The sequence below is a fragment of the Perca fluviatilis genome, chromosome 11 (assembly GCF_010015445.1).
Source record: "Perca fluviatilis chromosome 11, GENO_Pfluv_1.0, whole genome shotgun sequence".
NCBI lineage: Eukaryota > Metazoa > Chordata > Actinopteri > Perciformes > Percidae > Perca > Perca fluviatilis.
In genome coordinates this window covers 14,511,663-14,529,539 of record NC_053122.1, presented here as the reverse complement: position 1 = coordinate 14,529,539, position 17,877 = coordinate 14,511,663, and the positions used below count along the sequence as shown (strand labels likewise).

Here is a 17,877-nt window from a genome sequence, read left to right as displayed (position 1 = left end):
CAGGCCATCACTGCCTTGAAATCATTCCACCGGTCTACATGTCTCCACCATCTACCCACCCCTCAGACCCATTTAGAACTGTGGCTGCATTTCTTCTAAAGGGCCAGACAAAGAGACTAAACAATGGTCACTTACTGAAGATGCAGTTACAGTTAGGGTTGAAAGATTTAATAATTATATATAAGCAATCTTAAATGCAAACTTACTCTGTAGTGCTACAACTATTGGCTATTTTCATTATCAATCTGCCATCATTTGAAAACCTGCTCAGTTTCCTCGTATACAGTGTGTTTATATGCAGTTTAAAAAAACGATTATATAAGGCAATACTCAGATTTTTCAAATGCCATGCAAACACCTTACCCTGGTTAAATCAGAGTTCTCATAACCAGGTTAACAGACCTAGAGAACTCCTTTAGTAACCAGAGTATCCTTGCATGTATACACCTTAACTGGAGTATGATCGGGTTAAGCGTATGATAACGCTCCAGCTGCCCCTCCCCACTCCACTTGAGTATTTTATGACCTGGAAATAATACAAATTGTTGCTATCATACAACAAAACAGCGTTGGCCGAATCAGCAGCAGGCCATTGGCAGCAAAGAGCCTACGGTCCATCTGTTTTACTCCCCGCCGGGGCAGCAGCGGACACCGGTAGATGGCTAAACTGATTATCCATCTCCAGGGCTGTCAACGCTGTGTCTCTGCAAAAAAGTGGAGGGACCGAGAAGCACCCGCTGTGGCCCCAGGCTAATGTTAACGTTAGTTAGCTAACGTTAGCTTGCTAATTCCACCCGGCACTGGGCGACACTGGTTACAGATAATAAACCAAACAAAGTTGTCAGAGGAGAGAACTGGCATAACCCGGCTACTGCTGTGCATATAAACGCATTGAAAAATATGATTGTGCAATACCAAAATTGCAGTATCTTTCCAAATGCTGTCGCTTAAAACTTGTTTTTGTTGACGCCTTTTTTGAAATTTGAAATGAAATTTCTTTCCCCATCATTTAACCTTAATCACAGTGTAAGTGGAGCTTTAAATAGATGTCCCTGTCCCTTCAAGGAACATCAGGAAAGGTCAGTCATGCCTTTAATTTAGAAAGCTTATATTTAAATCATAGGCTATATAAGAATTGAATGCCTATTCAAGAGATTCACCCTGACTGTGTGCGTGTTGCATCTCAGTACTTTGGCAGAAGTTTGCCTGAAAGTGGTAGAAAATATTACGCTGATAGAAAGCAGAGCAGTGGGAAATGTTAGCTGGCAGATGGTTTCTCTGAGTTGTGCCTGACCTCATGTGCTTTAGGGAGGCATATTGTGATCAAAGCGCAGCAACTAAGCTCTGCCTAGAGATAGATATGTTTTAAATGCATAGCCATCGGCCAGTCACATGCACGCACAAATATGTATGCACACAGGCACACACACAGGCTTCACACTAAAAAATACTTATGGAATAGCTTGATGTACATAGACACAAATACACAACAAAGTATAGGATGTTGTATTGGTTTGTGTGCACCTATCGTGCACGGAAAGTGATGTAATCTTCTGTGACACAGATCACCAGATAGAGAAGAAAAAGAACAAGAGCGATGGAGGGTGGAGAAAAATAAAGGGAGAGGAAGAGAAGGCAGTAGAGAGGCGGGCCAAGGAGGGTGTTGTTGTGGTACGGGTGGGGTGGTGGGAGCAGTGATGAAGAGTGCTGCAGTGTCATTGATTTTAGAGTGGTTGTTTTGCAGGGTTATTGTTGTGATGTAGATCAGATAAAGGGTAGCAAAAGAGACAGACAGCCCATTAAAAATCACCTGTAGTCTCTCCTTCAGGAAGGTCAAAGTTGAGGATGTGTTTTTTGTCTTATGCCGCACAATCTGGAGGTTATCATGTATGGAGTGAACAGAAAGACTATCTACAGAGATGTAGGTAGAAAAGCCACCCCAGCAAACGAAGTTAACCAGACAGCAAAAAAAGATGAAACTCCTACTTTAGCCAAAGTACAAAAGTGAAACCAATGGTGCCCGTTTGGTTTAAATGAAGACAAGCAGAGCATCTTTATAGGAGGCTCCAACTTAGAACATCTGCTTGTCCTATCCGACAGCTGGGAACACCAGGCACACATGCAGCGTTCCTGCTCTACTTACAATGCTGTTTTGAAGTACATTTTCTGTATTCATCAGTCAAAATGGGAGCAAATCAGGATGACATTTATAAACTGCATACACACTACCTTTTGTGAACTCAAAAAAAATATAATATAAAAATATAATTAGGAGCTTAACATTTTTATTTGTTGCATGATTATTGCAATATATGCAGATGTTGCTTTTATTGTATCCACCTGTTTCACTTCCTCCAATATCAAGACTGAAAATCACTTAATCTACTGTAGCTTTTCACTTGTATTGACCCTCAAAGATCGGTTACAGCAGAAACCTCCATTCTGCATATTGTACAGTACAGTACCACGGCCTACTTAAAATCTCGACACCACATGTATTATTACAGGGTAGAAATAGCAGCGAAAATGCCCCAGAAAAACCTTCATTAAATTGCCTCATGCAACAGGATGCTGCTATTGCAACTGAAAGCTACAACTTATTTCACACTGCGCATTGTAAAAAATGTCACGATCTCGTCATTTATGTGCAAGCTTGCATTCATTTTATGCCAGGGGCTTGTAAAAATGCCTTTGTAAATGCCGAAACTGTGCCAACAGATTGAAGTGGTGTAAAATGACTTTTAAATTAGTCTTCAAAATCTTAATCCAATGGTAATGTTATAATGCCAAATCTCACTTTTCTATAACTTTTAGAGTCAATGCCTATGAAGAGGATTGCTTGATCATTGCTTGATGACAAATGCTACTGTAAAATACATGTAAAAACATTAGACAATTTAGCTCAAGTAAGATTTTATGAAAACAGTTTATGAAGCACTTCACTTCTCTCCTATTAGTTTAAGTGAGGCAAACCGAAATGCTATATCCGATGTGTAACAAATGTACCATGCTTTTAATGGAGCCATTTGAGCTTTACATGCATGAGAGAAACCCCAGTAAAGAGCGCAGTTGCTGTGTCATACTTACTTGGAGATACAGTGTATTTGTTCATACTGATACTGTATTCAGCACATGCATATGTGGAAAGTCTTGCATTGCAAAAAGGAAGAGATCTGTGTTTTTGACATTAACAATTAATAATTAACATGGAGTATTTACAACGTCACATACCCTTCTAACCCTCAGGGCTTCAAGGTACCTTCAAAATCCATTGATGAAGTATTCATCTAAGGCATTACTAGCAACAGCTTCTCTGATGGGCCCACCCTGTACAGTAGCTGCATTGTGCTACTTTGCTAACATTCAGCAGCTTTGGTGGTAAGAGGGAAGCCTTTAGTCACGGTCTGAGTAATCTGTTTCTATGGTGGGTGGCTGCTGGACTCTTTGATTGGACAGTGGGCCTTTGGTGGGCCCACACAAGAGGATATCAGCCCTCGCAGAGTCCATCAATAGCTGTCTGTGATCATGCTCCTCCTGTCTGACACCAGTGTTCCATTTATGTTTGTGGGAGACAAGAAGGAAAAACTAAAAACAGACAAAGCATGAAGCTTGAAACATGGAGAAACAGAAGGTCTACTCGCAGAAGTGGGTAAATGTGCTTGGGAATTGTGTTTGCATACAACTGTTGGGTTGTGTTCAAAAGCAAGCAGCAGTTGGGACTAAAATCTGTCTGTGTCTTAATTACGATTCCTTCTTGCGAAGGGCAGATTTTCTCGAACAAGAAATTTGACCTCAGGCAGTATTACAGTTATGTTAATTTGCGTCTGCAGTGGGAAATGTAAAATCCTGCTCCCAGTGCCTTGTCACAGCAATTTGAATGCCCTAGTCTTCAGGCCTGTCTGGGTCTTTCTGCATTGTGTTTCGTGTTATTGGAGTCAGGTCTCTGCAAGAAAGACAGAGAAGGAAGGAGAGAAGCGAGAGATGTGGCTCATTCTCTTTGCAGGGTAAAAGGCTAATCTCCCAATTCCCATTACAGTCCCTTGGTTATAAGACAGACACTATAATCCACTGTGGCACACATTTCCATATACAGGAGTGACTGTTCTGTAGGCTCTTCTATTGCGTTTGGCTGCCTGTGACTTAGAGTGGCAAGGAACTTTTAGCATGTTCTTCTTAAATCCAGACCTATTGTAAACTTAAGATGCGTAATGGAAGTCTGCTTGAAAGTAATGAGAAAAGACATCAACCCTTTTAAACAAACACTTTCATAGATTGTTTTATACGTTCATGATCAGCAGTCTGAATGCAGAGAAATCTCAGAGACCCAGATCCATAACTTTTGTTATGGATCATATTCCCCATTTACACTTGTGTCTCATGTTTATATAAAATCCAGATGCGATTTATTTTACCATTAGTCACATATGTATATACAAGATTACAATGTTAGTCTTTCCAGTATTCTAGAATCGATTTCCACTTACCTTAACTTGAACCTAACCTTAGCCCTGACCCCAACCAGATAATCTCCTCGACACCTATTCTTAACATAACCTAAAGGCCCTGACACACTAAGCAGATGGCAAAGAACTATTGGCGACAAAGCTTGACTTTGGCGTCACCTTACTTCGCCTTTGTCTTGGCCAAAAAGTTGCCCTTGAACACACCCCAAAGACTGCAGCCGGCGGCTAACTACAACTTACGCTCTGCGCCTGTGTGAAAAAGGGAAACCGGATATACAAACCGTTGCTATGATACATACAACAAAACAGCGTTTGCCCGAATCAGCCAGCAACAGCACAGAGCCTACGGCCCCTCTGCTTCACTCCCCGCCGAGATGACAGCGCTATGGTAAAAGCACAGGGTAACACTTTTCGAAAGGGGAAACAGACGTAAGACATAAAATCTGGCTACATGCAAAACAGGGTTGACCCTACACCAATTCTGAAGGTGTCTGGTAATATATGATACATAACACCAGAAGAGTTTAGCAATGTAGTTACATCCAAAAACTGTTTAGCTAGCTTGCCAAAAACTATCCAGAAATGAACACAACGTGTGTTGTTTTCGTAACAACACGCTGTTGGATGCTGTCCTCCTCTCCTACTTCAATGCCTAATAAATCTATCTCTCTCTCTTCCTGACCCTGACTTTCACTGGTTGAAGCCTGAAAATAATTAATAACATAACTAATTACACTGGTCGGACTGTTCTCTGGTTCAGGCTGGTTCTTATCCTCAACACGTGCCTTTTTCAGTCACGGAAAATACTTTTCAGTACTCATCTGGATTGAAGCAGCAAACATTCAGTGTAAGAGTAAAAAAGTTTATTTGATTCACAGCTACTACATATAGTGTTTTGACCTCGACAACCCAACTGCATTTTACCGCAAACTTGCGAGTAGTTAACTTTCTAAAGCAGATGCAATCTCTTGTTTGCTAAGAGTCGGGTCGGGACTCCAACATTAATAACACACTGACAACATTGTATTCAGAATATAAAATATTTTTATAGCACTTTTTAATGTGTGATTGTGTAAAGGTGTTCACGAGATAGATACCTACCTTTCGTCAACTTGTGAATTTCGCCAGCCGTCTTCTCTCCTTTATGGAGACAGACGCTGTGTGCACATTTTTTTTTTTTTTTTTTTTTTTTTTTTTTTTTTTTTTTTTTTTTTTTTTAAAAAAAAAAAAAAAAAAAAAAAAAAAAAAAAAAAAAAAAAAAAAAAAAAAAAAAAAAAAAAGGGGGGGAGAGGAGGGGGGGGGTGGGATAATGAAATGAATGTGCGGTTGATAATGTGTCGGTCTGCCACAATAGTTATTGTCTATCTTGGCTTTTATCCACACCTTGTTTTCTAGAATATGCGGGTCCACAATGCTGGTCGGTCAGTTGGTAAAGCAACCAATGGAACATAATTGGTAGAATTGGTAATGGAAGACACACAAAGTGGTTAAGTTTAAATGGGGTAACATTTTCCCATCACAAATTTATCTTATAATTATAGACCCACCGGCTCATTGTTGCAGACTATATGGATTGTGTCAGTCAGGTCTACATGGTGAGTGATTGCATTTGGTCCTGCAGTCATAATTACTTTTGACAGATGGATAATAATTGTTAAGAAGAGTGTCTCCTGTGTGCAGCTACATTGAAGTGAAGGGGGGAAATCACCCTCATTAATTTCTATTAATCTGATTGCTCAGCACCGCAGACTCATTTCTGAGTCATACTTGTTCTCAAATTGCTGTAAAAGAGGGTTAAAGGCTGTTTTGTGTCTTTTTACAAATTCTGTAAGGTTGGATAAGAGTGATTTGAAAGATTAATGTGTGTGCCCATGCAGAAGTACAATTTGAGTATGTGCTGGAGCCCAGGCACACAGATGGTATTTTGTAACCCTACATGTGTTGAACTCGAGATGTCTGGTAGTCAATCTTTTAAAGTGTATGTTCATATGAGTGCATTTGTGCACTTAGTTAATCAGTAACAGTGTTGTACTGTAAACTCACAGCGCTGAAATCCTGCCCCAAGATCCTCTATGAGGCTTTGAAACTTGTCTGCTTCTAATCTGTGAACTGGCGTGTCAGATTTTAAAGCAAGTTGTATCTTTGTAGTGAAAGCCTTTACTCCAGATTTCTTCTGTAACTTCAAAACTAATGAAACGTACAGGCGATTTGATCTTGAGAGTTTGGAGATTTGAGTTTACTTTTTGGAAGGTTTAACTTCTAACTCCCTTTTGCTTCCTAAATTTATTTTGAGTATTTGCCTTAAGCAAGCCTCTGAACCCCCAGCTGCACCATTGGAATTGCTTAGTAGCTGATATACAGTATAAAAGACTACAGTGAAAACGTGAAGCAAGGCATTGCTGAGATGTGTGTGTTGTCAAGCTTCCATGAATAATTAAAGGTTACAAATCTGGAGTCTAATCAATACATCTCTCGGGAAGATGTCTGGGTGGACTGCTGTGACGAGATATACAAGACCTCAGGTCTCAATAACGCACAGCAGAACCCAAAGCTGAAGGGTGCATCCTCTGCAGAGTGTGAAAGTTGCGTTCACAGGAATTTTGGTTTGAACAGCAGACTGGGGTGTTTCAGGCCAAGCAGAAGGAGCATCTGGCTGCTGTGTAGATTTGGATTTCCACTGGAGCGTGCAGGAGAAGCTCTGGATGGAAAAGCAACAGTGAAGGTGTCAGCTGTTTGGCTGAGAAATCCGTCCTCGAACTATGTGTCTCCTTGTTTTCTACACCACTTTATTACCAAAGACTGTGGGGCAGGTGACAGACTGCACCGACCAGCTGGTCTTCTTTTATTTGGATGGCATTTCAGTTGGAATGTTCCCAGCTTTAGATATAGACTTTATTGTATATATTTGACAATGTATTATCATCTGCAAAGTTTATTAGTTTTTTTTGTTTATTTGTTAGTTTCAATGATGCATTTGTTTCCTTTTGGGATTTTGTATATGAACTTGGCAGAGAATCAGGCCTTTATCAAAATAAAGCTTTCAACATTTTATCTTACCACAAGAGGCCCGTCCATCTGTATAGCAGCAGGATTAGTTATTAGGAAGTTTCCTGTTTTGCTGCTCCTTTTCTGATAAGAGAAGGATTTTGGGGGTGCAGGCACTAGCTTTAGCTGTGGAGAAGTGCACATTATCTGACCTTTGCCATGGGTTTAGAGACAGCAGCCGGGACTGGTTCCTGCAAACACCCGCTGTTAAAACCTTGCCTGCTTCCGCCACTGCTCGCCATAATTAGATTCCTCTGCCAAAATGCTTTTTGTCTTTTCAATGAAATGCTCAGTAATTGCTTGGCTCTTCATTGCAGCTGTTCATATTTTTAAAATGTTCTTGCAGAATAAGTACAGAAACATTGCCCTAGTTCATACAGGACATTCAGTCATTGGTGCATCAGCCGATTCTAAGCTGAAACACTAATCGCTGTCAACACATAAAACAAGGCCTTTGGTATGGGTTTGAGATAATAAGGTGTATCCCTGCAGTTCTTTACCTGCTGCAGATTGGTTGTGCTGTTAACTCTCTTCATCATCAGCCGCGTCACATCTGTGAGGTTCCTGTCATCTGTTTCTGGTGACGTTTCTCTTGAAGCTATGCCTTTCAAATCTCAGTGTGTGTGTGTAAGTGTCTGTTCTGACACCCCTGGGGTTTGATTGTGCTCCCTGCTGAATCATTAGCAGACCGCTGAATATCATGCAGCGAATACCCCAGAGCGCAGAAGCTGTACTGCCAAATAAAACAGTATAACCACTTGTACAACAATTGTTTTAACTCTATAATGAGATGTAAAATTCCTGGCTGTATCTAGGTTAGACTTTCCAGCAGAAGTGATAATTACAAAGAATTACTACATTACAGCTGGGTTGCATCACTGATGCTGATTTAGAAATACCACATGTAAGCTGTAAAAGAGGTACAGTACACTCTGAAATGTGCTGTATAGGGGTGCATCGGATAACGAAACTCACTGTTTGGATCGGATCACGGTTTTGAGTCACGGATCGGATACATTTTCGGATCAGCACACAAAAGGCAGGAGAATATTTTGTTTTAAAATGGTTTCCATTTAATTCTTAAAGAACTGTCCTAAAACACAGTGATTTCAAGCCAGGGAGTTTGCTTTCCCGGGGAAAATAAAGGTTTTTCACCCAGGAAATGTGTGTTGAAGTCTTGGATTGGTGCCTAAACTTAACTGTCGTTGTCGCCGCATAACGGTCACTTTTTGTCGCCTAAACTTAACCGTAATGTCCGCTGCAACGAGCGGCACCTGTGCCCTGTACCCAGCTCAAAGCCTCCTATTCTCGGGTAACTCAACTACCAACTGCCGCTGATACGACGGAGTTCTGTAGCCGGCGTCACAGCTTTTCAAGTTCTTCCGCTCCTCCAGTAGCCATGACCATCATTATCAACTGATTTTAACATGCTCCGTTCACGTGAACGTGAACACACGTGAAAATTGTGTTGCCTGTATTTTTTCACGGCAACCCTCCATAAAGATTTATCAGCCTACTTTAACAGCGACAGCAAAAATGTATTTCACACTATTATTATGATTAAACTTTGCAGTTAATCCGCGGTTCCAATGAATTCCAACTCGTGAGTGTTGAGCCGTACGAACCACAGATCAACTTTGATCCTATGTGGTTATCTAAATCATCTTCCTCTCTCTGTTCTTGTCTCTATTCTGACATTCTGATCTCATATATTCATAGATATGCTATAAATCGGTCATATGGGCACTATTTCTATGTTCACAGCTATGTTCTTTGCTGATGAACTTGATGCCTTCTTGTTAATATGGATACCATTCTACAGATTTTACAGAAGCAGGTTGATGCATGTCACCTGGCATTTCTCTATGGTGGTTGTATAGTAAACACATGATAAGCACTAAACATATGCAAGCATTGTTAGCTAATGTAGGTCAATTCATTATCTGACTGCACTCATCTCATTCAGCAGCATGACATGAGTCACAGCGGCTCTACAAGATGTTCAGAGTGTTTCTACATCAACCAAACATGTCATTGAGCTAAAAACAGGGTTTTATTGCTTCCTCCTCTGTATTTAATACAGTTAATAAATGGCCATGTCTGGTCAATGTATTTTATCATTTAATAACAAGCCAGAGTTATAATAGGTCTAACTTCAGTCATGTCCAAGCACTTTAAGGGCATGATCTTTCACATTTCAGTAACTTAATACAGTTATGGGGTTAGGAGAGTGAACAGTAAACGGTTAAGCTGATATCAATAAAATAAAATAACAATCAGGGACTCTGGATTAAATGCATTGTTTCCTGTGAAGGCGGACTCCACCACTAACTGTGAAAATGATGTACTATATAGAGCAGTAACTACTGAATGTAAATACATTGAATGATTATTGATGTGTAAAACATGACCATAGATGACATTAAAAATGAGGTTTCATTTCATGAGACGCTTAAGGATTACAACTATATAACATGCTGCATATAACACAGTGCCACAGTATTCTGTAACACTGTCACTATAAACTTATTGTATCTTCACTGGTAGAAGCTCCTGTCTGCTGTAACTTGATAGCAGATAACATTTTTGCTACTTGTCCAGAATCCTGAAGTTTTACCAGCCGTTCATAACCTTATCACCCGTTGACCAAACTTAATTTAAACAGTGCTCAGCTTGTTTGACGGTGTAGTGTCCTCTGCAGCTTTGGTTTGCCCTGTAGTTTGTGTAATGTAAAAAGTAAAGATGCTAGGCTGTAGGATGAAAATGTTAGCATATGGCTGTTTATCAACCATATTTTTGCTTCTCTAAACCAGAAAACACAGGAAAAAAGTAGAGTAGCAGAAGGTCAGACACATGGAGCAGGCACCATGCAGTGAAGGGCAGGGACATGTGTGTATTTGCTGATAGTCAGTGGCAATAGTCAGTGGCAAGCTTTTTTTGTATACACCAATATGTTATCTCAACAGTATTTGTCAGTTTTATTTCACAGCTTGTGTGTGTGTGTGTGTGTGTGTGTGTGTGTGTGTGTGTGTGGGGGGGGTCGTGTTCACCCCCATGCATGCTCCATATGAGCATGCAGAGCGAAAGGAAGTGGACCGTCACATGAGCATGAATAAAAGAATTTCATTGAAGCTTGAAAACAGTTTGATAAATTGAGACTTGTTCTGAATGTCGATGTGGCTCAGCTGTGTGATGTGTGCCTTTTTCACAGATGTCGGTGTACAGCCACCTGTACCACTGTCTGATATTGCTCATACTTCAGACATCGAGGTAAATCTCTTGGGGTTTAGCCAAGCTGAACCAAACAGTCTTCAGTATAAATCCCTCTCAGGCGGCCTTGAAGGAACTAAGGAGCTCTGCTAGCTTATGCTGCCCAGTCTCCTCCTAGTCAAGAGGTGTTTGTGCCAATGTGAAATATGTCTTTTAGCAGGCTGGGAGCTATAATTAGAACAGTATGTGTCTTTGGTTAGTACACAAGGTCAGAATAAATGCTGGGCAGTGAACAGCAGCAAGTAGCCTCCCTTACCTCTGTCATCCTGAATGTGTTGTGATGCACACCTGATAGCAGGCTTTGTGGGTAGGCCTGTCGCAATATGCAATAAATCAATTAATCGCATGATAAATAAAAATGAGCTCGATAATTTTTAAATGGAAATTATCGCGGCCGGAAAAATTTCCATTTTATTCGATGTTTTTGGTTGTGTTTAGTTTTCATTCCAGTGCATTTTTTGTTAACCGAGACTGAGAGTCCATTTTATTTATTGTTTTTGGTTGTTTTGTTCGTTTATTGCGGATATTTAAAATGTCTTTCAGTTCCAGTGTTAAATATTCTTTAGAAATAAAAGTTTATTGATCTTTGAAAAGGTGTACCTGCATTATTATGCCATTATCATTATATTAGATGAAAATGGTCTCAGAACGACAATATTATCATTTATCGCAATAATTTCTGGGACAATTTATCGTCCAGCAAAATTTGTTATCGTGACAGGCCTATTTGTGGGTCACGTAAATATGGCCGTAAAGTTCATCTTAATTGTGATTGTTATTAGGCCTCAGTACTTTTTTGGGGCTTATTTCAGTGTTGCTGATTTAATGCTATTTTTATTAAACAAAGTAAAGTACACAACAAAAGTAATGACTATAGCCCTATTCGCACGGGATAAGTATTACCTGGTGACCTCCAGTCATTTGTAATAATCGCGGAGGTTGTCTGTGATCTTAATCCCGTGCGAATCGGTCATGTCTGTAATTTGTAAAGTAATAATTCCCCCGCAAATGACCTACCATATTTCGCCGAAAACGGAGGTCCTGTGATAATATTAGTCCCGTGCGAATCGGCATCTCTGTGATTTGGGGTCTAACTGGCTGCGTTGTCAATTATAAATGAAAAGTTTTGACATCATATCCGGGGGATAATGTCTGTAAATTTGAGTAAAATACAGACTTCAGTTATCCCGTGTGAATGCGCCAGACGAAATACAGACGTGTGGGGGTAATTTATAAACTACAAGAGGTCCCCAGGTAATACTTATCCCGTGCGAATAGGGCTTATGATGATGAGGTTGTGTGAGATAAAGATATGAGGTGGTTTATCAAGGCTTTACGGTGCTGTTCCAAGCAGGGTTGCACTCACAACAGTAGACGAAGAATTCATTCACACACGTGTACTGTTAAACTATCTAAAAATACAATATATGTTATAATGCACACCTTCCGGCCAATGAGACTCAAGTTAAGTCAATTTGATGTATATAGTCCTAAATCACCTTCGATCACGAAAATTACATGTAATTAAGTCTGCAGCCCAGCCCTGATGTCATACCTACCTAATTTTTATCTTTAACATCTGATTTGCTCAATTTGTCCAAAAGGGAAAAAAAGGCAAGAGACCAAGAGATCAATACTTTATCAACCAGTACTGAGTTAGAGCTCAGTCCCATTTGGCTTCTTGTCTTTCTGTTGGTTCCAGAGCTCTCCACATAGGCCTGACTGACAGCAGACACAACTTATACCCCGCAATAATTGTACGCAATTGTCACAGTTCGCCTTAGCTCATAAACAAACATTGAGATGGCAGCAAAAAATTTTCAGGGATTAACCCTTGTTGACTGGTTTAGTTTGTGTTAACAAAAGAAGGGTTGAACACAGGTCAGATAACCCTCGCCTGACCCTGGTTATTTGTGTGAAAGAGGTATTAGTGACTTCCAGACAAGGGGGTGAAAACTCTAAAGGACACCTTTAATTCACCTATGTGGAGCTTCTACTGTAGGTATACGATAACAGAGATATTTTAAAATATAAATTAGATAGACACTGGCCTAATTAGATCCTATAATCATTCGCTAAAGCAATTTCAAGAGCAGCTTGTCCCAAGTCTTGTTGATGCCATGCTGTATTTTGTATGCTACCATGATATCCCTTTAATTTAGGAAGGTTTAGTCATTTGCATGCCGGTTTAAGCCAACCGGATACATTATGTTTCCTGCTTCGACAACACTCCCCTACTTCACTCTGAGCTAATGAGGCCATTTGTCTTCTAATGCCCAGGAGAATGTGCTTATCACTGCATTACCTATTAAGCTTCTTGTGGCCTCCAAATGGAAAGAGCTGTCATTAATATCCTTCATGGTAAAAAAAAAAAAAAAACGTTTCTTCAAGGGGTTAGAGTGTGTGTGTGTGTGTGTGTGTCAGATGACTGAAGGCAGTCTACTGCTCTGCTATTGAACATCACTAAAATGATTGAGTGAGCTCAGTTCTTGACAGGACGCATTCAAATGTACATTCAGGAGCCTTATACTCACACATACATATTCAGTTTTCATCAGTCAATGATCAAGCGTTTTGAATTTGTGGCCGAGGCTTCTGGGTTTTGTAGTGTTTAAGCCATCCACCATGCCATGATTTGATTTCTCAGAAACAAAGCTGAAGTAATTCAAACTAGTGGCTAGAACAGAAACCTATATAGCTACTAGTTAATTAATTGATTAACTGGGAGGATCTCACATTCCTGTGTTAAGTAATTTTGAGGTTTAAAAGATTCTTTTTCAATACAAAATTGGGAAAAATACTTCTGGAGCAAAGAGGTGGACTGACCAACCAACCAACCTACAGACTGACATTGTCACCCCTAGAGCCACACTGCTAGCTTGGTTAAAAATGTTAAAAGCTGGTTAGGGAATCAGAATTACATCAGTGGGGAGCAAAGCTGATGTCTTCCCTATCTGATAATAATGATCTAATCAAATAATATAAACCTCAACATCAACCCAACTTTAGTGCAAACCCATAGGCTACTTTTAAATAGGTCTACCATGCACATTCACATGAATTGTGTTTTAAGAAAGATAAAAAGGATTAGAAGTCGTGAAATGTTGACAACATCGGCCCCAGAGGAGAAAGCTCCAGGTGGGGTTGTCGGAGCGTGGAGCTTCTTCCCACTGTGCCTCCTCCAGGAGACATAACATGGCTGGGTGAACTCCCCTGTGCAGGGCCTTCATTCTGTCTGTGTCACATCACATTAGCAATGCTCCCGATAGGTTTCTCACACAACACTGAATCACTGTTGTTTTTGTTTTTTCTTAGATTTTTCTCAAATGCACCGGAGCTGTGTCTCTATGTAAAAATCTACGACGTATTGTCATCCAGGGAGACACCGTGTGTGTGTGTGTGTGTGTGTGTGTGAGAGAGAGAGAGAGAGAGAGAGAGAGAGAGAGAGAGAGAGAGAGAGAGAGAGCGAGAGAGCGAGAGTTTACATGTGCAGTGCATGTCATAGAGATTAACGTTGAGTAGGTGCTATCCCTGCCATTTATAGTAATATTGCACATTTTTATTCAGTATCACACTTTCCATTAGGATTCCATAAAGCATTATTACTGTGTATGTCACTCTCCATCTCTGCTGCTATTACTCACTTCTGCTATTTCTCTGCTTTCTATCTAAAGGCTCTTCTCATTCTCCTGTCACTCCCCCCCCCCACCCCCCCATGAGCCTAACATTTTAAAACCTCTCCTAATTAAAACAGAAAGTCAATCCAAGCGCATGGTATGAGCTGGCCTAGGTAATTATTGCCAAGTGAACCATGGCCCCTGTAGACCTCAGAGCTCAGTTGGATTGGGTAAGAAGCTCAGTTTCTCGTGGAGAGAAACTGCACAACGTGGGCAAATCTGACCTGCAGAGGCCACGTACAGATGAGCGGGAGATTTTCAAGGTCTTTGTCATGCGATCAAGTAAAGTCTTGAACACTGTCTTAACCAGCACATACTGCATTGCCTTAAAATCTCAATTCTGCCCTCATCTCTCTTTTTGTTCATCTCATGGGAGTCAGATTAATTAATTCATTGAATACGAATTTTAATGTGTTGTATCTTCCAGGATTTGTATCGTATGAATCTAATTATTCTGTTATCTTTAAACCTGCTATTATGCTTCACAGTCGCTCATGTATGTGTCTCTCTCTCTCTCTTACAGCGCCACACCTACTGAGTGATAACATATGCACGCCTTGTGTGAATACATGCTTGTCTGTGTTACAGGAAACACCTAAATTTGTTGTTTCAAGAAAAGTGAACACACCACTAATACGTTTATACACTTGAGGGAGGTGTTGGTTAAAAGGATGTCACAATCCTCGTTTGCCCCATAATCATCTTGTTTTCATCATTACCAAAGGCCCACATTCCTGCTCTCTAATGAGGACACAAGTGGCACTTAAGCTGCACTCCAGAAAACCTATGCGCTTAATGTGATCTAAGAAAAAAAACTATCAAAAAGAATATTTAACATTGGAACTGGAAGACATTTTAAATATCTGCAATAAATGAACAAAATAACCAAAAACTCAGTCTCTGTTAACAAAAGATTCACTTGAATAAAAACCAAACAACCAAAAACAATTTTATTTTTATTTATATATATACATATTTTTGTTGTGTTGCCACGTTGTTGCTATTGATTTACAACAACTGCGACAAGTGGTTCACCATGGTCTTTCAATTTGAATCTGAAGTGCTCCCACACTACAGCTGTCGTGTGTGACAATTCCATCTTTTTTTTTTTTTTTTATTCCTCCAACTCTCAACTAGTGTTTTCTCTGGCTATACTCACGCGGCGTCTTTCTCCCGTCGCGTCCCACTGTCTCTCGTACCTACACTGGCCCCGCACCCTGTCCCCCTCCCCTTCTACCTGCCTGATCAGTGCTGCTGCACATGAGGAGAGAGCTGAGAGTGGGAGGGGCTGCTCCTCAGTCACAGAACAGAAGAGAGAGGTGACTGTTTTGGCAGCCACAAGAGAGAAATATCTTGCCTGCTCGCTGGACAATACTGGCGTATTTTCTACAGAAAGTCGCTGTCTTTTCTACACAAAGTCGCCAGATTTGTCGCTAGGTGCTTTTTTGAAAAAAAAGTCGCTAAGGGGGGTCTACAAAGTTGCTAATTTGGCAACACTGGCTACGCCAGGAGTCCCGCCTCCCACACAGAGACCATGCGGCTGACAAGTGACTGACACAAGGGTTCACTCCTCGTTATGCTAAGGAACCGATACACCAGAGTGGTCATCCAGTCTCTTTGGTAGAGAGAGAGGGAGACGAGGAAAACAAACAAGCATGCAAATGGAAATTATCGCGGCCGGAAAAATTATCGAGCTCATTTTTATTTATCATACGATTAATTGATTTATTGCATATTGACAGGCCTATGTATTGTCGCCCAAAAAATTTAAACCGGCAGCTGATTGGACGGACGCGTCACTCTTCTCGGAATTTCAAAGCCAGACCATCATGGCGGCTGGTTCGGAATACAATCTCATATTTTACGAAAATAGTTCTCCGAAACGTGTTCCTGAAAACATTTTAAGGTCGTCATTTCTGGGTTAGCACTCCACCAATCAGATTGGTTATTGAGTCTGACTAACGGCCGATTATCGGGTTGGTGTGTCAGAGCCTTTAGGATTTAGAGAAGGGAAAGACCTGATGGAACAAAGGTAGGAGGGGGAATGTTTGTCTCAGTAGTTTAATGGGGCAAGTTCATTATGTTTTGCAGAAAAGGCGAGACAGAATGTTATTTGAAATTAAGTGAAATGAAACAAGGGTCGCTGATTGTGGTTACAGCCTATGTCCTGTTAGAGCGACTTTCTCCTCCTCATTTCATAATTTCTTGTCATAGCGTCAACAAGCCAAGATGAGCCATTATCGGTTTGACTTTGGCACTCTGACACAGGAGATAATTGAGAATGGGGCAATTAAACAAGATTTAGAATGAGAGACAAGCAGTTTCTAATCTGAGTGCTTCTCGGTGGCAGGCTATCCTTTACCGTAGCTGCTGGACTGCAGTAAAAACGTACACTCACATCATAGATAACACTTAATGCTGTAAATGTGAGAACTAAATTTCAGTGGGCGTTAAAAGACAGCCAGAGAAAACTAGACAGAAAAGGTGACACAGAAAATGGGTCTATAGCTGGACAAGTTCCCTTCATTTTTCAAAATCCCACTTTTGTCCTGACTACATTTACAGGTTTACAGTTTGATTGACTTGACTGAAATGTCTCTAAGCAGTCAAGTCCTTACTGTCCAGCTGTCATAATGTTGGTAAAAATACACATATATATATATATATATATATATATATATATTGTTGGTCAATCAAAAATGAGATTTTTACAAAATTGATTTTGTAGAGACACAAATTTAACAGCATCATCTTAAGTTTGAGTGTAAGGTCAGTACACACTGCTACATTGTAACTAGTTTGCATTAACAAAAGGAAATCCTCCATTTTGCTAAAAAGATTTGTCCGAAGCCACAACCTTAAGATTTAAAAGCTTCTACTACAAGAAACCAAGTGGGGACAGCAGAAACTCCCATCTCAAGTGAATGCAGCTCAAAAGCAGTTCTGACATTGGGAAGGTGTGGAGGGAGGGGTTTAACCACCGATAAGTAGTACTGATGAAACATACTGGCAGTGGATGTGAGTGTCCTAAACGTTGCAGCATCTTGCTCTTCTATCATTAGTCCTTGCCATTTTCCTAACTATTCCACCATGACAGCAGTTGATAAGAAATTACTTACATGTTCTACCTTTACCTAACGTGTGCAACCCATTTTGACTAGTTAAAGTATAACTCCTATACCAAATTCAAACTAATGCTATTTGAACTTACATCTTTTTACTCTTTGATACCAAGGTTGAGAAAGAACAGGAGTTGGAGAAGAGCAGAGAAAAGATAGAATCTTAAAAAATCCCTGCCTGCTCTCCTACAGCCCCTTGAGTAACCTTAAGCTCCCTGCACATCTCAAACCCTGTATCTAATTTGCAGCTTCAGAGCTAAGATAGAGCCAGTTTAGGAGCATTTGGAGCCGTATAACAACACC

At 40.4% G+C, this 17,877-nt stretch overlaps 1 protein-coding gene across 1 annotated transcript in view; it reads left to right on the top strand.

Moving 5' to 3' along the window:
* Window positions 1-17,877, top strand: part of LOC120568348 (low-density lipoprotein receptor-related protein 8-like) — a 75,994-nt gene that overhangs the window by 7,926 nt on the left and 50,191 nt on the right. The gene's annotated exons all lie outside the window — the stretch shown is intronic.